Here is a 10,212-nt window from a genome sequence, read left to right as displayed (position 1 = left end):
CTATAACTAATGCTAGATGTAATTATAATGCCTACATGTCTTTTCCCCAAGCTACACAATGTTTATGATATAATTAATTTAGCCACCTTTTAAACAATTGCAGCATCAAGATAATTTGCTCAAAGTCACAATTGCACGTTTCACTACCAATATCAACAAACTCAAACATATTTCCTTTCTCCAAAGTTAATCAAAATTGAACAGTTAACTAGCATTTAATTTTTCAAAAATATTCTCTATAACCAAGTTCCCTTCTTACTCCTTAACACATTCACCCTGTAACAACATATATGGCTAATGAGTCATTTATCATATTACCAAGGGTAATTAGTAGAGTAGTGAGAGCCTACACAAATTCCAAAGGTTATGCATGAAAAGCAATCAAATAATACCATACAATCTCAGCATTTAAAATTTTGCAAACAATAAGTATTACTTATATAGAAGAAGCAATAACTACTCGTAGCAAGTTTGCAACTTTCTAGTCGCCCATCTCCTCCACTCTCCAACAAGGCAATTTTTTTTACCTACTCAACATCTAACATATGCCTTGCTTTAGCAAAAGGTATAAAAGGACTGGCACTCTTCTTTCCTATTTTTATTAAAGGTGTTGTATTCTATATTTCTTCTACAATTTTTTTCGTAGTGTTTCTATGCTCATGAAGTATCTCATGTAATGTGCCACCAAGCATACCTAGCATAATAAGTACACAACATCAAAGCTACACCACAAAGATAATTGAAATCCAAACATTCTAATGTGATTGCACAAGCAACTTGTAGCAATTAACATAAAAACATTGTAATCGTAAAAAACCATAAAATTATAAGATCTTTACAAACATGTACACCCTACAACATTCAATGAAAAAGTTTACCCCTATAATATTTCAAAATACATGTCAAAAATCCACAACACTCGCTAACACTTCAAAATACCACCATATAGAAAAAAATATATTTTTGAATAAACTTCAAAAACACCATAATCTCACCCAAATGAATCAAATATCATAGTACAACAACAAATAGATAGGTTCAAGAGCAAAAATGAAGTAGAGAAGATGAAAACATCAAACCTGATAAGATAATGTATTTAAGAAACTACTATAATGATCAAAAACAATAATAGAAGAGTCAATTGGAAAGAAAATTATAATACTTCCAACCTTATTAAAAAAACAACATATTTCTATATAGGAAACTAGCACACACTTGAAAAAAAAATTCTATGCGGAAGGAAAAACATTTGGATTACCTAATTTCAAAAACATTATGAGCGTCTTTGTATAATGTTCAACAATAAACACTCCAAACAACCTATTAGAATTGAGTGACCCGATCCTTATTTAAATAAAATACAGTGGTAAAATAAAATAAAAGTAAAATCCATATAGAACTACATTTCTTTTCTTTTATTTTAAAATACGGTTTTTTTTAAACCTTATTAAACTCCATCTATTTGATATTGATTAGAATAAGGCGTTTCAATCTTACTACACTTCTATTAGAATATAGTTTTACAAGCCTATAAATAGACATAGTCTACTCCTCTTATAATCATTCAAATTCGACAAAATGAATTTTTTTCTCCTCTGCCCATGGTTTTTCTGAAAAGGTTTCCACGTAAAAATCTTTGTGTTCTTTAATTTTTCTTTCTCTTTTCTTTGCAATATATATTGTCATTACTGACATTCTATTTTTTTACAAATTGGTATCAGAGCTTTCGGGTTGTTCATCTCAATCACTATAATGGCCTTTTTAAAATATGAAATTTTGTTGGTGGATCGCAACACCAGATTCACGTTGTGGCAGATAAATATGCAGGTAGCTCTTGCACATATGGACTTAGAGAAAATCCTGCTAGGGGTAGATAAGATGTCTTCGACATTGACGGAGGAAGAGAAGAAGTGCAAGGATCGAAATGCGTTAACATAGTTACATCTGTATTTGTCTAACGAAATTTTGCAGGATGTGATGAAGGAGAAGACCGCCGCTGGATTATGGAAGAGGTTGGAACAAGTATGTATGTCGAAAACTCTAACCAACAAGCTACATATGAAGGAACGTCTTTATATTCACCGTTTGGAGGAAGGTGCGTCTGTGCACGAACACTTAATAGTGTTTAAATAAATTCTCTCAAACTTGAAGGCCATGGGGGTTTAGCATGATAAGAAAGATCTAGGGTTGATTCTACTTTATTCGTTGCTCCCGTCTTATTCAACCTTTAAAGAAACGATTTTATATAACCGCGAGTCTCTCACAGTTGATGATGTTTATGATTTTTTGACCTCGTATGATAAGATGAAACATTTTGTGGTTGAAACTGACTCTTAGGGAAAGGATTTCATTATTCGTGGGAGACAAGATTAGAATTTTGATGATGATTGTGGAAAGACACAGGAACGGAATCCTTGCGGTAAATCTAAGGGTAGATCTAAGTATTCAAACAGAGGTAAAACTTATAACTTCTACAAGAAGAAATGGTATATTAAATCTGAGTGCTATAAGCTACAAAACAAGATCAAAAGAAAGCCTGCGAATCAAAAGGAAGGCTGCAAATTAAAAGAGAAAACAACCAGAAAATTACTGTGAAGCTGATGTTGTAGAAGACTACAGCGATGGTGAACTTCTAGTCGCTTCTGTCAATAATTCTAAAGTGAGCGAGGAGTGGATCCTTGATTCGGGAAACACCTTTCACATGAGTCCCAAATAGAATTGGTTTACAACTTACGAAACAGTGTCTGAAGGTGTTGTTTCGAGGGAAAATAATGATTCGTGTAAAATCTCAAGTGCTGGAACAATTAAAGTTAAGATGTTTGATGGAGTTGTCAGAACACTTAGTGACATACGGCATGTTCCAGAACAGAAGAGAAATTTAATTTCATTGAGTACTCTTGATTCAAAAGGGTACTAATATACAGCTGAAAGTGGGGTTTTGAAGATTTTTAAAGGTTCCCTCATTGTGATGAAATGGTAGAGAAAGACTGTCAAGTTATATGTTCTGCAGGATTCTACTGTTACTGGTGATGCAGTTGTCGCTTCCTCTTCCTTGTCAGATGATAATATTACTAAACTTGGGCATATGCATCTAGGGCATATGAGTGAGAATGGCAAGGCAGAATTGAACAAAAGAGGACTTATTGATGGGAAAGGAATTTGCAAACTTAAGTTCTGTGAGCACTGCGTTAATGGGTAGTAAAAGAGAGTTCGATTCACCAGAGGAATCCATAATACGAAGGGAACATTAGAGTATATTCATTTTGATCTGCAGGGCCATCCAGAGTGCCTTCGAGAGGTGGAGCTAATTATATACTAACTTTTATTGATGATTTTTCAGAAAAGTTTGGGCGTTCTTCCTGAAGTAGAAAAACGATGTGTTTTCCGCATTTAAGTCTTGGAAAACTATAATTGAAAACTAGACAGGAAAACAAATAAAATACCTTTGCACAGACAATAGCTTAGAGTTCTGTTCTGATAAGTTTAGTAAATTGTGCAAGTTAGAAAGGATCGTAAGACACTTGAGAATTTGTCATACTCCACAGCAAAACGGCATTGTAGAACGAATGAACAGAACGATCATGGATAAGGTTTGATGTATGTTGTCAAATGCCAACTTACCAAAGTCATTTTGGGCCGAAGTAGCCTCTACTGCATTTTTTTGATCAACCGATCTCCATGCATTGCCATTAAGAAAAAGACTCCACAAGAGGTATGGTCTGGTAATCCTACTGACTATTCTGATTTAAAGATCTTTGGGTGTCCTGCATATACTCATGTTGATAATGGAAAATTAGAACCGAGATCCATTAAATGTGTTTTTCTTGGTTATGATGCTGGTGTAAAAAGGTATAAGTTATGGTGTCTTGAAAATAAAAAAGTTGTGATTAGCAGATATGTTGTTTTTTATGAAATTACTATGCTACCTAACTTATCTCTTAAAGACTCTTCCAATAAAGAAAATCAAAAGCAGGTGGAGTATCAGATTAATCCAGAATCTACAACAGAGTCGACTCTTCAAGCCAGTACAAAAATTCAGAATAGAGTTGCTTCTTCACCACAATACTCTATCGCCAAAAATATAACTAGAAGAGAAATTAAACCTCCAAAGAAGTATGCTGAAGCTGATCTAGTTGCTTATGCTTTAAATGTGGCTGAAGATATAGATGCAAACCAAGAGTCATCTAATTATTCTGAGGCGGTTAGCTGTGAAGACTCAAAAAAGTGGATGTTTGTTATACAAGAGGAGATGGAATCACTTCACAAAAACAGAACATGGGATCTTGTGAAACTTCCTAAAGGTAAAAAGGTTGTTTGTTGTAAATGGGTGTTTAAAAAGAAAGAAGGGACTCCAGGAGTTGAAGAACCCATATATAAAGCAAAGCTTGTTGCAAAGTGTTACAGTCAAATTCCAAGAGTGGACTTCACAAATGTGTTCTCCACAGTTGTGAAGCATAGTTCGATTCGAGCTTTGCTTGGTATTATTGTCGTGCATGATTTGGATTTTGAGCAGTTAGATGTAAAAACTACATTTTTGCATGGAGAACTTGAGGAGGATATTTACATGCAACAACCAGAGGGTTTTACAGTCTCAAAAAAAGAGGATTATGTTTGCTTGCTAAAAAAGTCCCTTTACGATTTGAAACAGTCACCGAGACAGTGGTACAAAAGGTTTGATTCATTTATGACTTCTCATGATTTCAGAAGAAGTAACTCTGACAGTTGTGTTTACTTTAAGAAAAATAGTGATGGTTCTTTTGTGTTTACTTTATGTTGATGACATGTTGATAGCAACGAAAAATAAATGATAGATAAGAAAGGTCAAATCCTAACTAAGTGAAGAATTTGATAAGAAAGATTTGGGACCAGCAAAGAAGATATTTGGTATGGAGATTCTCAGAGATAGAAAAGTAAGTAAATTATACCTAAGTCAGAAGGGTTACATTGAGAAAGTTCTTTGCAGGTTCAATATGCAAAGTGCTAAGCCTGTTAGTACTCCTTTAGCAGCCTACTTCAGACTTTCATCGGCTTTGTTTCTACAATCAGATGATGAGATTGAGTACATGTCACATGTTCCATACTCTAGTGCAGTGGGATCTCTCATGTATGCTATGGTTTGTTCATGTTCAGATTTATCATATGCAGTCAGTGCAGTTAGCATATACATGGCGAATCCTAGTAAAGAACACTGGAAAGTAATTTAATGGATTTTAAGATACTTACAATGTACTACTGATGTTTGATTACAGTTTGGAAGAACTAGAGATGGAGTCATTGGTTATGTTGATGTTGATTTTACTGGAGACCTTGATAGAAGATCTCCCACAAGTTATGTCTTTACAATTGGAGGTTGTGCAATCAGTTAGAAAGCCACTTTGCAAACTACAGTCGCTTTGTCTACCACTGAAGCTGACTACATGACGATTACTGAGGTTTGTAAAGAAACCATTTGGTTGAAGGGACTCTTTAGTGAACTCAATGAAGACCTTCAAATCAGTACAGTATTTTGTGACAGTCAGAGTGTCATCTTCCTTACAAAAGATCAAATGTTTCATAAGAGAACAAAACACATTGATGTTCGATATCATTTTGTTAGTGATATTATTGCTCGTGGTGATATTGTTGTGAGCAAAATTAGTACTCACGAAAATCCTGCAGATATGATGACTAAGTCACTTCCTATAACCAAGTTTGAGCATTGCTTAGACTTGGTTGGTGTTCATTGTTGAAGTTAAACCCTTAAGGGGTTTTATGGAAGAGGTGGAGAACTTGTTAGTTGAGAGTTCGCGATGACGAACTTGTTCATTGAGAATTTGTGTCAAGGTGGAGATTGTTAGAATTGAGTGACCCGAATCCTTATTTAAATAAAATACAGTGGTAAAATAAAATAAAAGTAAAATTCATACATAACTACACTTGTTTTATTTTATTTTAGAATAAGGTTTTTTAAACCTTAGTAAACTCCATCTATTTGATATTGATTAGAATAAGGTGTTTCAATCTTACTACACTCCTATTAGAATATGGTTTTACAAGCCTATAAATAGACATAGTCTACTCCTCTTGTAATCATTCGAATTTGACATAGTGAATTTTCTTCTCCTTTGCCCGTGGTTTTTTTTTCCGAAAGGGTTTCCACATAAAAATCTGTGTGTTCTTTAATTTTTCTTTCTCTTTTCTTTGTGATATATATTGTCATTACCGACATTCTATTTTTTTACACAACCAATAGGAAAAGACCACATGTATATAACATTTATATACCCAATAATTGCACATCCCCCCAAGAAACACAATGTATGTGCCATAATTAGTATTAGCCACTTTTCGAACAATTGTAACATCACAATGATCTGCTTAAAGCCATAACTACAAATTTCATTACTAATATCAACAAACTCAAACATGTTTGCCTTCACCATAGTTAATCAAAATTGAACACCTAACCAACACTTAATTTTTTTTATAAACTTTCTCCACCACTGAGTTCCTTTCTAAATCCCATATGAGTAAACAAATGAGATAGTAAGAGCATCTTTTGAGTCGAAGTTTTAACTTGTCAACCATACGCCCTTTATAATTCCTCAAGGGATAAATTTTTAACACTTCAGAAGATAATTTTTTTTATCTCTTAAAAGATCAACTCTTATCCCTTATGAGATAAAATTCTAATCCATCAAAAGCTAAATTTGTAGTCTTACAGAGGACAACTTCTTAATCCATCAAGGGTCATTCTTATATCCCTCTAAGTATTTCAAAATGGGATTATCCATGCATTCTTTAAGGGATGATTTCTTACTATCTCAGAGGATAATTTACCAAAAACCCTTAATGAGCAATAATAAAATTCCCTATAAACTCTCACAGAGGATCGATTATTAAAATCCACAATAAAAACATTATCGTTCTTTATTACCTCAAAATATGATAGTGCATACTTTAGAGGATATTTCATTTTACATGCTTTCTTAACTTTTAACCTTCAAGATTAGATTAACCACTAGTAACCTCATGAAGGCATCTTATGATAGCACAACACATTCATGATAAAATAATCTCGATAATGTACGTCTATAATAGAGAATCAAAAACCACCTCTACTCCTCGATAGCAACAAAGCCTCACCCCAAGCAAAAGCTTCTACCAGATCTCATGCCACAAGGAAATGTCTCATAAACAAAATCATATTTTGCCAAAATACTTGTATAAATTGATTAAATAATGTCAAGTTGGTTGGTCCTCATCTATGTTGCCTATATGTCACCTAATAGAATTGAGTCCGTTAAGGGACCTATCAAGCTAAACCAACATCATTCAAATTTCTTCACAATTCATTGTTAACGCCACCATCACACCAAATAACTACTTCAGTTTCTTGCACCCTATGAGATTGTGATACAACTAAAGCATCAAATATCGACTTTCTTAGGTCCCCAATAGGTCACTTTATAACCAACCTCATACTTGAGGGGGACATATTATTATACAACAAATATTAAGCCCAAAAAATAAGCACCATATCCAAATATGTTAATCAACCTAAAAGAAAAGAATCTTCATAAATGGATAGATGTCATGCAAAGGGCAACTAGTAAGTCCCTATCAAGATTTGGTAATAGTACCCACCAAGGATTAGGTAGTAGGATTAATAAGAAAATGGCAAGAACACCATTTCTAGGTAAGGACGCTGACCTCAACCAATCATAAGCAATGAATGGTTAAGTCTTAGGTTTTCATGAACTTTCATGTTGCCTAGGCACCCATAACACCTTTAGTATAAAAGACTCAAGTATATTCACTTTAAAGTTTGAGCTTACCATTATTCATGCTCTACTTGAGCATTCCCTAAACTTTCTTTGTTCTTTGTTTCGGGAACCAATTTAATATTTTTTTTGTTAAACATGATCTTTTATAATAACAAATTTTGTTATAAGGAATTGTTTGCTTCTCTCATGAATTAATGAGAATCTTTTGTATATATAGGACACTAGGTTGAAAGTGGGTATCTGCTTTGGAGTGTCATACTCCTTCAATGGAAGGTATTGTCCCTGAGTAGAGGTTTTGTTTCTCATACTCCGAGTAGAGCCTAAAGGGGTTCATAGAATTTAGGGAGTGCCTCGGTTGGTAGAGATACAACCTGTAAGCTCACAAGAGAAGTGTTAGTGTTGTGTAAAATATTAACTATGTATATTGCACTTATGAGGGTTCAAACCGCCAAGGTAAAATGATAAAATTTTTCCTTGGTGGACCAAGCGCTCTCGTCGAAACTCCTTGAACCCTTTTGGGCTTTCCTAGGAGTAGGAAGACAAAAAATTGAGGCTTAAACCAAGCATAGACACCCCTGGGACAATACCTCTATTGTTCGAGGATCCAATCATTACTCAGAGGACGACACTCAAAAGCATCTACCAATAAAAGAGCGAACCCCTCAACACAGTTATATTTTAATACTCTCAAAATTTGTTATAATTTTTCATGAACCTGACAATTTTTCCTTGCACAAGAAATTCCATCAATATTGTATTTGTAGCTTGTATTTTGCTTTAAAAAAACAAAGAGAATAATAATTTAACTTTTTTTTTTTTTTTGCTAAACAAACTGTAGTCATGGTTTTTTTTTAATGAAAATACTGTAGTTATAGTTGATCCGATGTTTTTAAGAGGTGAAGTCTTGCATGACTCGATTCAATGGCTAATACTTACAAATTTTGTAGTTTCTGATTTTTTTTCCCAAGTTATTCGTCGCCGTAGTAAAAATTTAATAATATTCTTTATAAACAATATTCTTTAAATATTAAGGATAGAAATGTTTATTCCAAATATTTAGTGTTTATACTGAATGTCATTTGGTATTTGACTTTCTTTGAAATAATATAAAATGTTTAAAAAATAACCATAAAAATATATATATAATTTTCATTTATCAAGTAATTTAATTATATTTTGTAATTAATTTCAAATAATATATCAAATAGATTTTATAATTTAACTTTTTAAATGAATAATTTAAATTATTTTTTGAATATAGATTTTATAATTTAAAATTATTATTGAATTTTCCTTTTTTCAAATAAAACCTAATATTCATAAAATAATATTGAAAGAAAGAATAAATCTCAAAATTATACATTCACTTTAATATGGTGCAATTAATTAAAATTTATATGTAATTTTTAGATTTATTCCTATTTAAAATTACTTTTTGAAACTAAATTACTCCATTAAAAACAATGTTCAAATTCTAAAATATATCATTGGACTAATTAGACTAATCAAAAGAAAAATAATTCTATTATGATATTAATGGGTAAGATAACAAATATTTAGTGGGGGTGAAGTCTCTCTTTTATATTTTTTATTATTATTTCTATTTTTGGGTAACAATAATGCATTAATAATTAATGAATAAGTATTATCTAATATATTTTGCTGTTTTTAGATTAGCATGCACTTTTTTATTTGCTAAAATTTTATATTTAGGTATAATTAATTGATGTGAATGAGACCTTAACCATATTGATAATCGAGACCTTAAGATTTTAATGCTTTAAATTTGATTCTTACCTAAATTATATGTGAGTTACCGTTAAATTTATTTTGATTTAAATTTTAGCATGTATGATTTATTTTTTTTCAAAAATAGAATATAATGTTTGTTATGCAGTCCAATATGTGATTTGCTATGCTTAACTATGGTTATAAATTCAAATATTATTGTTTGATTTTGATTTTGTACCATTTCATTTTTACTTTTAACATTCATATATTTTATTTTATTTATGAAATTGAGATTATAACTATGCAAAAAAAATGGGATTTTTCATTTTTTTTTATAACTTTCAAAAGAGAAAAAAGAATGAAAATATTAGTTGTAGTTGAATAGAGAAAAGAAAAGAATTGATGGGTACGTGTAATATAAACAAGACAAAGGGGAAGTGGGGGCAAATCATTAGGAAGAAGAAGGGAAGAATAAAAATGGTCATTTTCGGGGCTCTGACTCTGAGAGAAGGGGGTGGGGTCCAGATGTCCGTGCACGCGCGCACGCCGCGTGGACCCCACTCGTTGACTTAAGTATCTCAAAGGTCATATAAAGGAGAAGATGACGTATAATGTTAATTTAAGGGACTAACCTATTCTTCTTTTCTTAGTCTTCCCTCCCTCTGCCGCCTCTCTACTTCTACCCCCCACTTTCCTCTTTTTTACCTCCTCCTTT

This window comes from Gossypium hirsutum, chromosome D01, assembly GCF_007990345.1.
Source record: "Gossypium hirsutum isolate 1008001.06 chromosome D01, Gossypium_hirsutum_v2.1, whole genome shotgun sequence".
Classification (NCBI taxonomy): domain Eukaryota; kingdom Viridiplantae; phylum Streptophyta; class Magnoliopsida; order Malvales; family Malvaceae; genus Gossypium; species Gossypium hirsutum.
The sequence above is the reverse complement of the archived record's forward strand: the minus strand, read 5'-3'. Positions refer to the sequence as shown.